Here is a 13,329-nt window from a genome sequence, read left to right as displayed (position 1 = left end):
TTTAATTGTTAAATGAGTGTTATGATACTGTTAATCTAAAAGGGGAGGAATTGTAATGTATATACCTTTAAGGGGGGGAACTACCTTTTACAGCTCATGTACACTGTAGTACCGGCAGTGACCACACCTGTATATAGCACTGAGTAGTAATCTGTACAGTCAGTTCAACTGTGAGCCATGTTGAGTAAACACCTGTTGTACCGTTTCTGCTGCAGTCTGTATCTTATTATACCCAGACACAACAACCAGCCCTCCAGTTACCAAGGGCCGCTACTCGAGCCAGGGAGAGGTCCAAGGACAGAGGTCCTCAGCCAGCAGCCACGGGCTGCGAGGGACCAACAGTGCAGGACTGTACGGTCACGCCGGGGGTAGTGGCGAGCCGCAGTCCGACCAGGGATTAGCCTGGCCGCCCGGAGACGGGCGGCGGATGTATATAGTTGTCGTTTAAGTTTAAGTTTTAAGTAAAGTGTAATTATTTAGCTTAAGTTTGGGTGTTTATAATTTAAATTAAATAAGGTGATGGGTAGTTTTAAGTTAAGTAGTCTGTTAAGAGTGTATCTTTGGGTCGAGGTCGCGGGACCCGACCATGCTTCACCAACCAGAGAATCTCTTGGGGACCTGGCTGCATGTTCTTTTACATCTTTTGCAGAAAGATCTTCGGAATGGAATGGATCGTGATCCTATTCGCCCTGATCGGGATAAGTGTGCAAAGGAGGGACGACATCCAAGACTCCCACATCTACGGGTATTCGGGAGAGAAGGCGCCCCTGGCAATCGATGGGAGCGGTGAACGGGATGCGGAGGAAACAGCCGTTTACTTCCACGAGGGAAGGTGGCCAGGATGGCTGGGGTTCAATTCGTCTCAGTACTCCAGCCAAACCGGATTCACGTACGGGGAAGCCTCCCTCCTCTGTCCCCGGGTACGAGTCGTTACTACGAGGGTCAGCGTCACCGTTGGAAAGCGAATATGTTTGACGTGTAAAGGACACATTCCACTGGATAGATGGTGGTGGCTCAGGAAGTTGAGCAAGGACATGAGGAACCCTAAAGTCGACTGGGAACTGTTGGGAAACAACACCCATCGAACGATTACCGGGACTCATGGAGGACTAAGCGTGTGTTGGGACAAGTGGTGGGAACCGGATCAAGGGATTTACATCTGTATGTGGGGGTCAGAGGAGGTCTGCCCCGTAGGCATATCCATTGTTTTCCAGCGGCAGTGGCACGACACCGGGGAGGGGATGAAGTGGAATACCAGCTTGAAGGTGTGTGCGGTCCCATACACCCAGATCCCAGTCAATGCCACGGAACTCGTGCCCCGTCCACGGTGCAGGCGGCGAGGTTATCCAGGGAAGATTGCCCCACCACCACCAAGGGACCAGGGAATGGGTTGGTATTAGTCCCTACCGATCAGATGCTGTACCAGGGGGTACACTACGCGGTAGCCTCCGTGATTTTAATCTCACCGAGGTACAATTACCGGAGTGGTGCCCCAAAGAAACAGAGCAGTTATACCAGGCAATGTTAAAGGGCATGTTCAAGAAGTTTTATGAGTTCGATTTTGCCCACGTGGACAAGACCGAACTCTACACCACACACCGAGAATTTTTGGGTAATGTAGGGAGGCAAAGAAGGGGAGTATGGAATGATGTTTTTACTGCGTTTAATACTGGGTCCTCTGTCATCAACAGCTTGGATGACATAGAGCTGCAGACCCAGATAAATGGTTTAAAAACACAGTTAAAGAGGATATTGCTGGATGAGAACAAGGTAGTGGGCTCGGAGTTGCATGAGGACCAGGCCATGACGGTCCATTTAAAGGAGATCATAGCCGAGTTGGAAAAGCACGCAAAGACGGTAAATGCTCTCATAAGGGAGAACAGAAATGCTTCTGACCAGGCTGCGCAGAATGAGGTGTGTGTGTTATATGGGGCATGGTTACTGGGCGAGGGCCGCAGTAATCTGGAGGATTTAAAACAAGGTTTGGTCCCCTCCTGGATTAGCAACAAACACCTCGCAGCTCTCCACCCTTTTGAGAATCCATTAAGCTCGTGCCAACTCCGGCTAGCCTCCGAAGCCTATCCAGTCCCCGTGGATTGTGGGCGGTCCAACCACACAATCATGGGAGTAGTAGTTAGGATGCCGGTCATGGGTAGGACAGCCCGACCCGCACCGGTATACAGGGTTGAGAACATTGGAGTCATTCAAGGGGGTGCACACATTCGTTTCACAGCAGTCCCGCCTTACGTCATTAAGTGGGAGCACGCTATGACAGGTACTGACCTCAGGGTGCCGGAGCCGGGGAGCACACATAATCCTGTGTCCCCAGCACTTGAATGCCTTTTCAAAACCGCAGTGTGGGTTCAGAGCTGCTGACGTGAGGCCTATAAATTGTACCATGGAGGCAATGGCACAGGGCCATGTTCCCCCGCAGGTAGCGTATATAGGGGGTGGGACATATTGGCCCCGATTTTCTGGCTGCCGTCGGGCGGCTTTTCATGTGGCCGGGGGCCGAAAATCGGCGAAAAAGCGGGTCGGGACCCCCCCCCGCCTGATTCCCCGCCCCGTCCGACTTTCGGACTGCCGTTTCCGCGCGCCCCGCTTCAGTCCCGGCCGCCGCTGGCGGGACTGGTCGTCGGAGCACTAACAAGCAATTATCTGCTTGTTGAAGTGGATTTTCCCGTGCCGTTGCGACTTTGGGGCTTTCCCCACCTGAAACCCGCCTGCGGGGAACCCCGCTGCTGAGAGCTGGCGTGAAAACAGCTGGCTTGCTTGCTTGCAGCAGCAGGTCGCTGAGGGCTGAAGAGGTTTAAATAGGCAGCATTTGCAGGCTGCAGGACCTTGTTGATCAAGGCTTGGGGGAACTTTTTGAAGCCTTAGGAGCGGCTGCAGAAAGTTGGAGCCTCACACACTTCTCCAGTGTGAGCTCCTGGGAAGCCCCTCTCACCACCCTAACTCAGCGCCCCCTCAACGGAGGCATCTGCCAGAAGCATGTGAGGCCTTTGGGACGTTCGCTTCCTGGCATTAGCGGATCTCCAACAGCAGAGGCGGCAGCAGCAGAACCAGGAACAGCAGGATGAGCACCAGGAGCACCAGGCTGCTGCTCACTCACCTGATAGAGAACTGGTTGGCGGACAGAAAGCAAAGAGTTGGAATAAACGGGTCATTTTCCGAGTGGCAGGCAGTGACTAGTGGGGTACCGCAAGGATCGGTCCTAGGACCCCAGCTGTTCACAATATATATTAATGATCTGGACGAGGGAATTGGATGTAATATCTCCAAATTTGCAGACGACACAAAGCTGGGTGGGAGGGTATGCTGTGAGGGGGATGTCGTGAAACTCCAGCACGATTTGGACAGGTTGGGTGATTGGGCAGAAACATGGCAAATGCACTATAATGTGGATAAATGTGAGGTTATCCACTTTGGTGGCAAAAACAGGAAGGCAGATTATTATTTGAATGGCAATAGATTGGGAGAAGGGGAAGTGCAAAGAGACCTGGGTGTTCTTGTACACGAGTCGCTGAAGGTAAGCATGCAGGTGCAGCAGGCGGTTAAGAAGGCAAATGGTATGTTGGCCTTCGTAGCAAGAGGGTTCGAGTACAAGAACAAGGACGTCCTGCTGCAGTTGTACAGGGCCTTGGTGAGACCACATCTTGAGTATTGTGTGCAGTTTTGGTCGCCTTACCTGAGGAAGGACATTCTTGCCATGGAAGGAGTGCAGCGAAGATTCACCAGGCTGATATCTGGGATGGCAGGAATGACGTATGAGGAGAGATTGTGTAGATTGGGCTTATACTCACTGGAGTTTAGAAGATTGAGAGGGGATCTCATCGAAACCTATAACATTCTGTCAGGCCTGGACAGACTAGATGCAGGAAGGATGTTTCTGATGGCCGTGGAGTCCTGAACCAGGGGTCATAGTCTAAGGATAAGGGGTAAGCCATTTAGGACTGAAAGGAGGAGGAATTTCTTCACCCAGAGAGTGGTGAACCTGTGGAATTCTCTGCCACAGAGGGCGGCGGAGGCCAGTTCATTAATTATATTCAAGAAAAAGTTGGATATATTTCTTAAGACTAAAGGGATCAAGGGATATGGGTGTTGTGCATGTACCTTAAGGGAATAACTGGTCTCAGGCTGCAGTACCGGCAGTGACCACCCCTGTATAAAAGGCCCTAGCAGGCTTCTGTAGTTTCAGTTTCCAGGTTGTCTCCATTCAGTAAAGACTTGTTATAATCATCTCGTGCAGTCCGTGTCTCAATTATACACGGACATAATACTGGCGACGAGTAAGAAACGAACTTACCTGCAACTCGGCAGCACCTCAGACGATGTTATTGAAGGTCGAAGCCAGAAGAAAGAAAAATAAATAATCCAAAGAAACTCGAGAAACGGGCGTCGACCGTGGGCAACCGCCCTCCAAATCATCGAAATTAAAAGTGCAGGAGAGACTGTCGAGAGCCAGGCTTGGTCTCCAGTCTGTGGTTTCCCAGCTAATCGGGCTGGTGGCAGGTAGTGCCCTGATCCTTCCTGGGCTGCGGTGGGCTAGAGCTCGATCGGGTGGCTCTGCAAGAGGGCCGGGCAGCGAGTCGGGAAGCAAAGAGAGAGAGAGAGGGTGGAGCACACAGGGCGCGGCCGGTGCTTCGCAGCCGGGCAGCGTTCGGACCTAAGAAGAGGGAGGGAAGTGTCCCAGAGGGTCCGCTCCACGACGGGAATGGTTCTTCAATTAACGGAGCAAATATTGAAGCGCGATAGAAAAATAAAAATACCGCGGAGAGCGGCGTTGGCAGCAGCGGCAGCGGCGGGAAAGCGCGGGAGGTGCCATCTTAACTTGGCGGGGAAGAAGGAAAAGCATGGGAGGCGCCATTTGATCCATCGGGGACGAAGGCAAAGCGCGGGAGGCGCCATCTTAGATTTTCAAAATGCCAAAGACTGGCGATATCACTGCCTTCGATAATGCAATAGAAGACTGGACCACGTATGTGGAAAGAGTCGAGGTATATTGCGAGGCAAACAAAATAGCCGATGAGAAAAAGGCATCGGTATTGCTAAATTTATTGGGCGCAAGAATGTACGGCCTATTGCGGGACCTGATTACTCCAGCCAAACCGAAGGCGAAGAGTTTTAACGAAATTGTTGCTACCCTACAGGAACACCTAAATCCTACACCGCTGCTGATAGCAGAAAGATTTAAATTCCACAGGAGAACTCAGCATAAAAATGAGAGCAATGCTGATTACCTTACGGAACTACGCAAGCTATCAAAGCACTGCCAGTTCGGAGCAGGACTGGCAGATACCTTACGGGACAAATTTGTCTGTGGACTCCTGAGTGAAGGAACCCAGAAGAGGTTACTCTCAGAGAAAGAGCTGACGCTAGATAAGGCTTTCAGCGTGGCAGTATTGTACGAAGCAGCAGCAAGGGGAGCTGCGGAAATACAACAAAAGCCACAGGAATACGGCACCCACGAAATGACACGGGGATTTGCAAAATGTTATCGCTGCGGCAGAACAAACCATAACCAGAAGGACTGCTGGTCCAAGGACAAAATATGCAGGCAATGCGGAAAGATGGGACACATTGCACGAGTTTGCAGGTCTGGGAAGAAGACCAACGACAACAAAAAGGCTACAAAGGAACCGTACAGGAAAGTACAAAAGATGATGGACAGTAGTTCCGAAGACCAGATGAGCGATAGTGAATCCGGGAACAAGAGACTAAGCTGTCTCAAACTTCACAACGTAATCGCAAAAGAGGATCACCGAACCATTTGGGTCACCCTCACGATAGCAGGGTCCCAAGTCAAAATGGAATTAGATACAGGATCAGCTCTAACCATCATGAATCGACGAGACTACGAGCGGCTATTCTCACACATACCCTTGAGAGAGACATGCATTGTCTTGAGGACGTATACGGGGCAAAAAGTATACCCCAGAGGAAAAATAAGGGTGCCTGTCGAATAAAACGGCAAGAAAATACGGAAATTGTATCTCTACGTTCTGCAAGATGGTGGACCACCGTTATTGGGATGTGAATGGATCAGAAAGATAAGTTTAGACTGGCACTCCATTCCGGCACTGACGGTGGCTGGTAAAAAGGATGACGACGTCACTCCTGGACGATTGTCAACAATCTTAGCTGACGCCAAAGAGATATTTCAACAAGAACTGGGCACTCTTAAAGGCGTAACCGCCTCGATAAAAATAGAGGAGAATGCAATTCCCAAGTTTTTCAAAGCAAGACCAGTACCATATGCAATTCGCCCAGCCGTCGAGGCAGAGCTGGAGAATCTGGAGAAGGCAGGCGTGTTATCTAAGGTAGACTTTAGCGAGTGGGCGACACCCATCGTTCTTGTCATGAAGAAAACGTTAAACAATAAGTCTGAGGAGCCAAGGAAGGTTCGCATCTGTGGGGACTTCAAGGTGACGGTGAACCCAGTCCTTCACACAGTACAATATCCTCTTCCAAGGATAGAAGATATCTTCGCCTCACTATCTGGAGGGAAGAAGCATTTTACAAAAATTGACCTAGCACAAGTATATTTGCAGATGGAGGTTGAAGAATCCTCTCGGAAGTATCTCACGATAAACACTCACTAAGGCCTTTACCAGTATAATCGACTAGTATTCGGAGTAGCATCAGCTCCGGCGATATGGCAAAGAGCGATGAACAAGTCCTGCAAGGGATTCCGGGGACTCAGTGTTACTTGGACGACATCCTAGTGACAGGTGAAGATGACAGTGAACACCTTGCCAACCTAGAGCAGGTGCTCACTAGACTACGTGAACATGGGCTACGAGCCAATCGCCCTAAGTACGAGTTTTTTAAGAAGCAGATATCGTATTGTGGCCACGTGATTGATGAAGAGGGGTTGCATAAGTCCCCTGACAAAATTGAAGCGGTAGTTAAGGCTCCAGCACCTGAAAATGTGTCGCAACTGAGGTCATTCCTCGGATTGGTGAATTACCACCATAGGTTTTTGCCGAATTTGTCCACAATTCTGCATCCACTGAACGCCCTACTACGAACAGGAGTAGCATGGAAATGGAGCGATGAATGTAAGCGGGCCTTTCAGAACAGTAAGGACCTAATCACTTCAAGAGAAGTATTGGCTCACTACAACCCATCACTACCGATAAGACTGGCGTGTGATGCGTCTCCCTACGGTGTTGGGGCGGTACTGTCACATAAATTCCTTGATGGTTCAGAGAGGCCGATAGCTTTTGCGTCACGCTCGTTAACTTCAGCCGAGCGTAACTATGCCCAGATTGACAGAGAGGCCCTCAGCCTGGTGTGGGGGGGTGAAGAAGTTCAATCATTACCTGCACGGTCAAAAATTTACCCTACTAACTGATCATCAACCTCTCGTCTCCATTTTCAACCCTCAGAAGGGCGTACCGATAATGACGGCACAACGGCTACAGAGGTGGTCCCTTTTCCTAAGGGCACACCAATATGACATCGAGTACAAAGGAACTAAACAGCATGGGAATGCTGATGGATTGTCGCGCCTACCGTTTCCGATGGTGGAAGGTGAACTGGCAGTGGATCCAGTGGAGTTATTCCACTCGACTATCGTCGAATGTCTCCCTGTGACGAATGCAAACATAGAAAAGGAAACACAAAATGACCCGACACTCTCCTGGGTCTATGATTTAACGGTGAAGGGATGGCCAGCACATGGCGAACCACTGCTGCCAGCATTCTCGCCAAGAAGAGAACAGCTGTCAGTGTGCAGAGGAACCTTGATGTGTGGATCCAGAGTAGAAATTCCACCCAAATTGAAGGATAGAGTGCTCAATGAGCTTCATGAGGGTCATCTGGGAGGGGTAAAAATGAAGAACTTAGCCAGAGCGTTTATGTGGTGGCCGGGAATCGATAGAGAAATCGAAGAGATGAACAAGAGCTGTACAGGATGCTAGAAGGTCCAAAATGCCCCACCACAAACCCCTCTACATCCATGGGAGTGGCCCTCATCTTCATGGCAAAGGGTGCACATTGATTTTGCTGGTCCCTTTATGGACTCGATGTTTTTAATTGCGGTGGATGCACATTCAAAGTGGCCAGAGGTAATAAAAATGTCCTCAACCACCACAGAAAAAACTATCGCAGTCTTACGAACCATATTCGCCAGGAATGGGCTGCCTGAACAGATTTGTTCTGACAATGGACCACAGTTTGTGTCTGAAGTGTTCCAGAGGTTCTTAAAGAACAACGGTTTTAAGCATTACACATCCACCCCATATCATCCAGCCACTCATGGATTGGCCGAGAGGTTTGTTCAAACATTCAAGAAGGCTATCAAGGCAATGTGTAATGAAGATATACCCCTACAACACAAGGTGGATAACTTCTTGTTTGCTTACATGCGGTTACCAACCAAACTCCAGCCATGATGTTCTTCAATCGAAGACTACGATGCCGCTTGGATTTGGTTAAGCCAAACGTCAGAAGAGATGTGGAGAACAGGCAGTTTCAGAATATGAATGAAAGGCCGACCAGGAGTTTTAAGATAGGTCAACCAGTTTTGGCCCGGGACTACCGCACAGACAAATGGCAGCCAGGAACGATCTGTACACGGCAAGGACCTCTAATGTATACCATGGATGTTGGAGAGAGCATTGTAAGATGCCATGCTGACCAGATTCTAGAGTCACTGGAAAACGTCAACTCCACACCACGATCTGATACACCTGGCGATGAAGCCGAAGAACCAATTGCATCTACTGCAGAATCGGTGATATTGGAAGCAGACGAACCAAACAACGACATTGATCCCGACTCAACCTTGCCAGAAGAACCTGATATCCCAAAGAGGCGTTATCCAGACACAATCAGGAAGCCTCCTCAAAGACTGAACATATAATTGCTTAACTTCAACCAATGTATCTAGCAACCGTAATTGTAATTAGTTATTATTTAGTTGTTAAATGAATGTTATGTACTGTTTATCTAAAAGGGGAGGAATTGTTGTGTATGTACCTTAAGGGAATAACTGGTCTCAGACTGCAGTACCGGCAGTGACCACCCCTGTATAAAAGGCCCTAGCAGGCTTCTGTAGTTTCAGTTTCCAGGTTGTCTCCATTCAGTAAAGACTTGTTATAATCAACTCCTGCAGTCTGTGTCTCAATTATACACGGACATAATAATGGGGAGAAGGCAGCGACCGGGTACTGAATTTGGATGATCAGCCATGATCTCATTGAATGGCGGAGCAGGCTCGAAGGGCCGAATGGCCTACTCCTGCTCCTATCTTCTATGTTTCTATGTTTCTAAGCTGCACAGGCCAGAAGGGGCCAGCGCTTGGAAGTGGCTTGAGAGCACCTTGCTGCGCTTTAGGGGGCCAGTGGGACCCGTTTCTGCACTGGCAGTCCTACTCAGAAGGACTTCCATGAAGATTTGGTTTCTCTGTTCAACAGATGGCCAACGCTCCTCAAGAGATGTCATTCTCTTATGAGCACTCACCATGTTTTCCGTACCCTGGCGAGTTATCTCCTGCATAGAGGTTGCCAACCTTTCCATGGTGATGCGTTCATGCGCCAATGACTCCACAAAGGCTCTGCTCATGGTTGCTATGGACTCCTCCATTTGCTCAGCACTCGCAGCGACCCTGGAGACAAAACCTGCCAGAGACTCCTGCATCTGTGCATGGAGATCCATCACCTCTTCTCTTGTGGATGGACCCAGAGGCAGAGGGTCGTCATGCAGCACAGCTGAGCTGAGCTGGCAGAGTCCTGCGCCCTCCGACGAGGACTCTCCACTGCTGTCCCTGTCTCCAGAATCTGCTGAGGCTCACTTGTGAGCTGTGAAACACCAGGTGACAACACTACTCTATGTCCCGAAGGTCCCCCCGAGGTGTGAGTGTCTGCGCTGGTGCTGGGTGCACTTACTTCTGCTGATGCTGCGCCCTCAGAGGTTGGAGCTTCCTCTGAGGAGTCTGGCTGCACAGCCTCTTCCTCCTCCACAGTGAGGACGGGGGCTCTGGATGGTACTGTGGGGGAGTAAAGGAAGGAGATAGAGATGTAATGCCAAGGTTCTTCTGGTGACTCCCAGCGAGTTGGCATCTGCTGACACCTGCATCCATGCAGCATTGGTCTCAGTGGGAGGCCTCATCCTCCCTGACCTAGGGAAGAGGACCTCCCTGTGGGCCCCAACCCCATCCAATAATGCCTGCAGTGAAGCCTCGTCGAATTTGAAGGCAGCTCGGCCTCTGCCGCTGGCATTAGCTGGTGCAGCCTCCTCTGCCATTGTGCAAGAGTGGTTGAGAAGCCTGCAGAGGTGGAGAAGCTTGCTGGACACTTTGAAAGCACCACGAATGATGACATCATAGTGTGGGGATTTCTGACTCGAATTGGACAATTAGCAAGGCTTCCCACATGCTGGGAATTAATTGGCCACTTGAGGGAAAATTGCGTGGAGCTGGCTGACACTTTTTTATTTGTGTCAGAAACCCCACATTCAGGGAAATTCGACCATTCCCCACACAAGCCGAAAATCGGGGCCATTGTGTCACCACCGGCGCATCCCACTACCAGCATGGACAGCATAGCTGGTGACAGCAGTTTCTGTTTTAAACCCTAGCCAGAAGTTCAAGTGGCCCAGTAGCGAATTGTCCCAATTCCTGAACCCTCCACTGTTCACCTCACTGTGAAGGAGAATTTTACGGATTTGCAAAAGTACGTAGCGCACTTTGGCTATGAAATTCCCCCTCTCCCTGAACATCTGACCAAAATACTCAAAGCCGTTATAGTTTCACAGAAACACTTTTACACACTTGAACAGAAAACCGTAAAGATAGGGACTAAGATATTGGATATTGTGACGCCACCCTGGTGGAACATTTTCAGTGATATAGAGGTCGCTTCATGGATCAGACTGGCTTCCCACATTCTCGTGGTTTGCCAGTTAGGGATAGTGTTGTATTTAGTTTGTATTCAGTGTAAGGGAAAAGGTCAGTGGTCAGAATTCTGAAACCAGAGGATTTGGAAGGAACACTATGTAAACGTGGAGGGAGATACGCCGGTTTAAGTCTTTTTCCCTGTATTTTGATTAAAGGACTGTCTCTTTTGTGTTTGTTATTTTTATTAAAGGTTTTTCTTTTGTTGTTTTTTTGGCAACGCGGTTTAATAAAGATATGTGTACCAAGTGGCGCAGGGGTGTTGGACCCCCTCCATGCTTGGATGTGTGTGTAAAGTCTATAATTTTACTCTCTGTATGCTGATGTACACTACATTTTCGCGGAATGGGAAGTGCATGTGCCGTGGGTATATTAGACAGGTAATTACAGGGGAAGGTTGACTATGGAGGGTCAGAAAAATTTTGCTCACCTTAAATGTATGATACTTCAAGCAAGTTTTAATATCACAGGGGGGATTGTAAGATTTGCAAAATTTCTGCATTTCCCCGAAGGCTGATATTGATAAATGGGACCCTGCGTGGACTGTTTAAAATCAAAAAGGGTACCCAAAATGGCGTCTGTGCCTCGTGGCAGCAAGCCTGTGAGATTTTTAAATGGACTCTGCAACGCAGACAGCTTGGAGAAATCGAAACCGAGCTGCAGGCTTCTGTGAAGAGAGACTTTGTATTTTGGAACCAGACAGGACTCTGAATTATGCATTAGACCGAATTGGAGGCAAATCTAAATTCAGTTTAGGCCTATAGTTAAGGCCATCTAGCAGTCTGCATATATTATCGGAAACAGATTAACCGAGCCATTGAGGCTGGACAGGCCCATCAAAGAACATTCATGACAATACAAGTCAATTATCGGGCCGGTAGATGCAATTACCGGCCATCCAAAACCAGTTAATATGGATTGCTACCATTATTTAAAATAGCCCACCAAGGTTAAAACTAAGAAATAACCTGATTTGGTGCGCAGATAAAGGTTTTCGACAAAGGTATAATTGAAGGCCCCCTCGGGTAGCAAGTGAGTGGGGTTCGAGTCAGGTGTTCGTGTTCGGTGTTCTTGTTGGTTGGTGTGCTGGTGCTGCTCTTCGGCCCCTCGCCCTCGTGGCTGCCACTCTTCCCCCATCCCGTGCTTACCCCCTGGCCTTTGCTCGTGCCCTTTTCCCACTCCATCTGGAACTAGCCCCGGCACCGGGTCGGGCGGACACGGACAATTCAGGCCAGGCAAGGTGGGACGCGACGAGGGGAGGAGGGAAGACCACCAGAGGGAAGGCCACCTGAAGAAGACCGGCTGAAGAAGACCAACTGAGGAGACGAACTGAGGGGAGGCTTCGAATTATCGGGCCTTCAGCCTCGGCCGACCTCCGAATAACTGCACACCAACTCAATCTGGCGGCTGTCGACGAAGAATCATCCCTGCAAGGTAAAGTACCCAAACAGAGACTTTAACTTTGGGGTACTCGAACCTGGACAATGCCCTTGCAACACCTGGAGGCCACGTGACGACGGCAGGCTCCAGAGAGCACCAAGAGCGAACCCCGAACCCAACCGCTGTTTTGAGTTTTACAAACCTTTTGATTGGTGAGCATGAAGTTCTGACCCCTCATAGCTTAATCTAGTTAGGTATAGGGGGTGGGATAAGGATAAGGGGATTGCTAAGATAGTTGTTTTCCCTCGATGTGCCGTGTGTTCCCCATTCCCTGTATAAGTATAGTTATTATTATTCTTTTGCATTTGTAATTTTGCCTGTAGAAGTGTACACTAGTAATTTTTCCCATAAGATTGTATCAAGTTTTTCCTCTTCAATAAAATCTTGGTTTTTGTTTACATCCAACCACCTGTCTACTCGATTCTTCTCTGTACCACCGCCTTGTACCTAAGTCCGGTGTCTAGAACCCAGGGGCGTGGGAGCGATTCGAATCGCTCACAAAACAGTCAGGGGCATAACTGACTGGGCATACGTACGCGCCAAACACCACCACATGGCCACCCCTACACACATTGACTGAGCGCTTCCTCAACTGAGGCATATACCAGAAGCATGGCGATTATTTAATTCCTTTCCTCCTGGACATCAGATTCAGGTGAAAACCAGCCGCAGCAGCAGCAGAACCATGAACAACAGTAGCACTAACAGCAGGAGCATCAACAGGAGCACCAAGCTGCTAGTCACCCACCTGAAACTGCACAGGCCAGAAGGCGCCAGCGCACAACAACATTGCTGCCGGGATGCAAGGGATGCATTCATTTGGCCAGATTTGGTGAGCCTGCACAATCAAACACATCTGTCTCGCACCTTCTTACCAGAGCATTGACAATGGACAAGAACCTGTGGATTCCAATCACTCTGATCACCATACTGACAATTGCAAGGCGCCCTAAGCCCTCAATGTGAAAGTCCCGTTTGTGAAATGACAA

This window comes from Somniosus microcephalus, chromosome 1 (genome assembly GCF_052327205.1).
Source record: "Somniosus microcephalus isolate GS21.2 chromosome 1, FLI_Smic_1.0, whole genome shotgun sequence".
Classification (NCBI taxonomy): Eukaryota; Metazoa; Chordata; class Chondrichthyes; order Squaliformes; family Somniosidae; genus Somniosus; species Somniosus microcephalus.
This window is presented reverse-complemented; position numbering follows the sequence as displayed.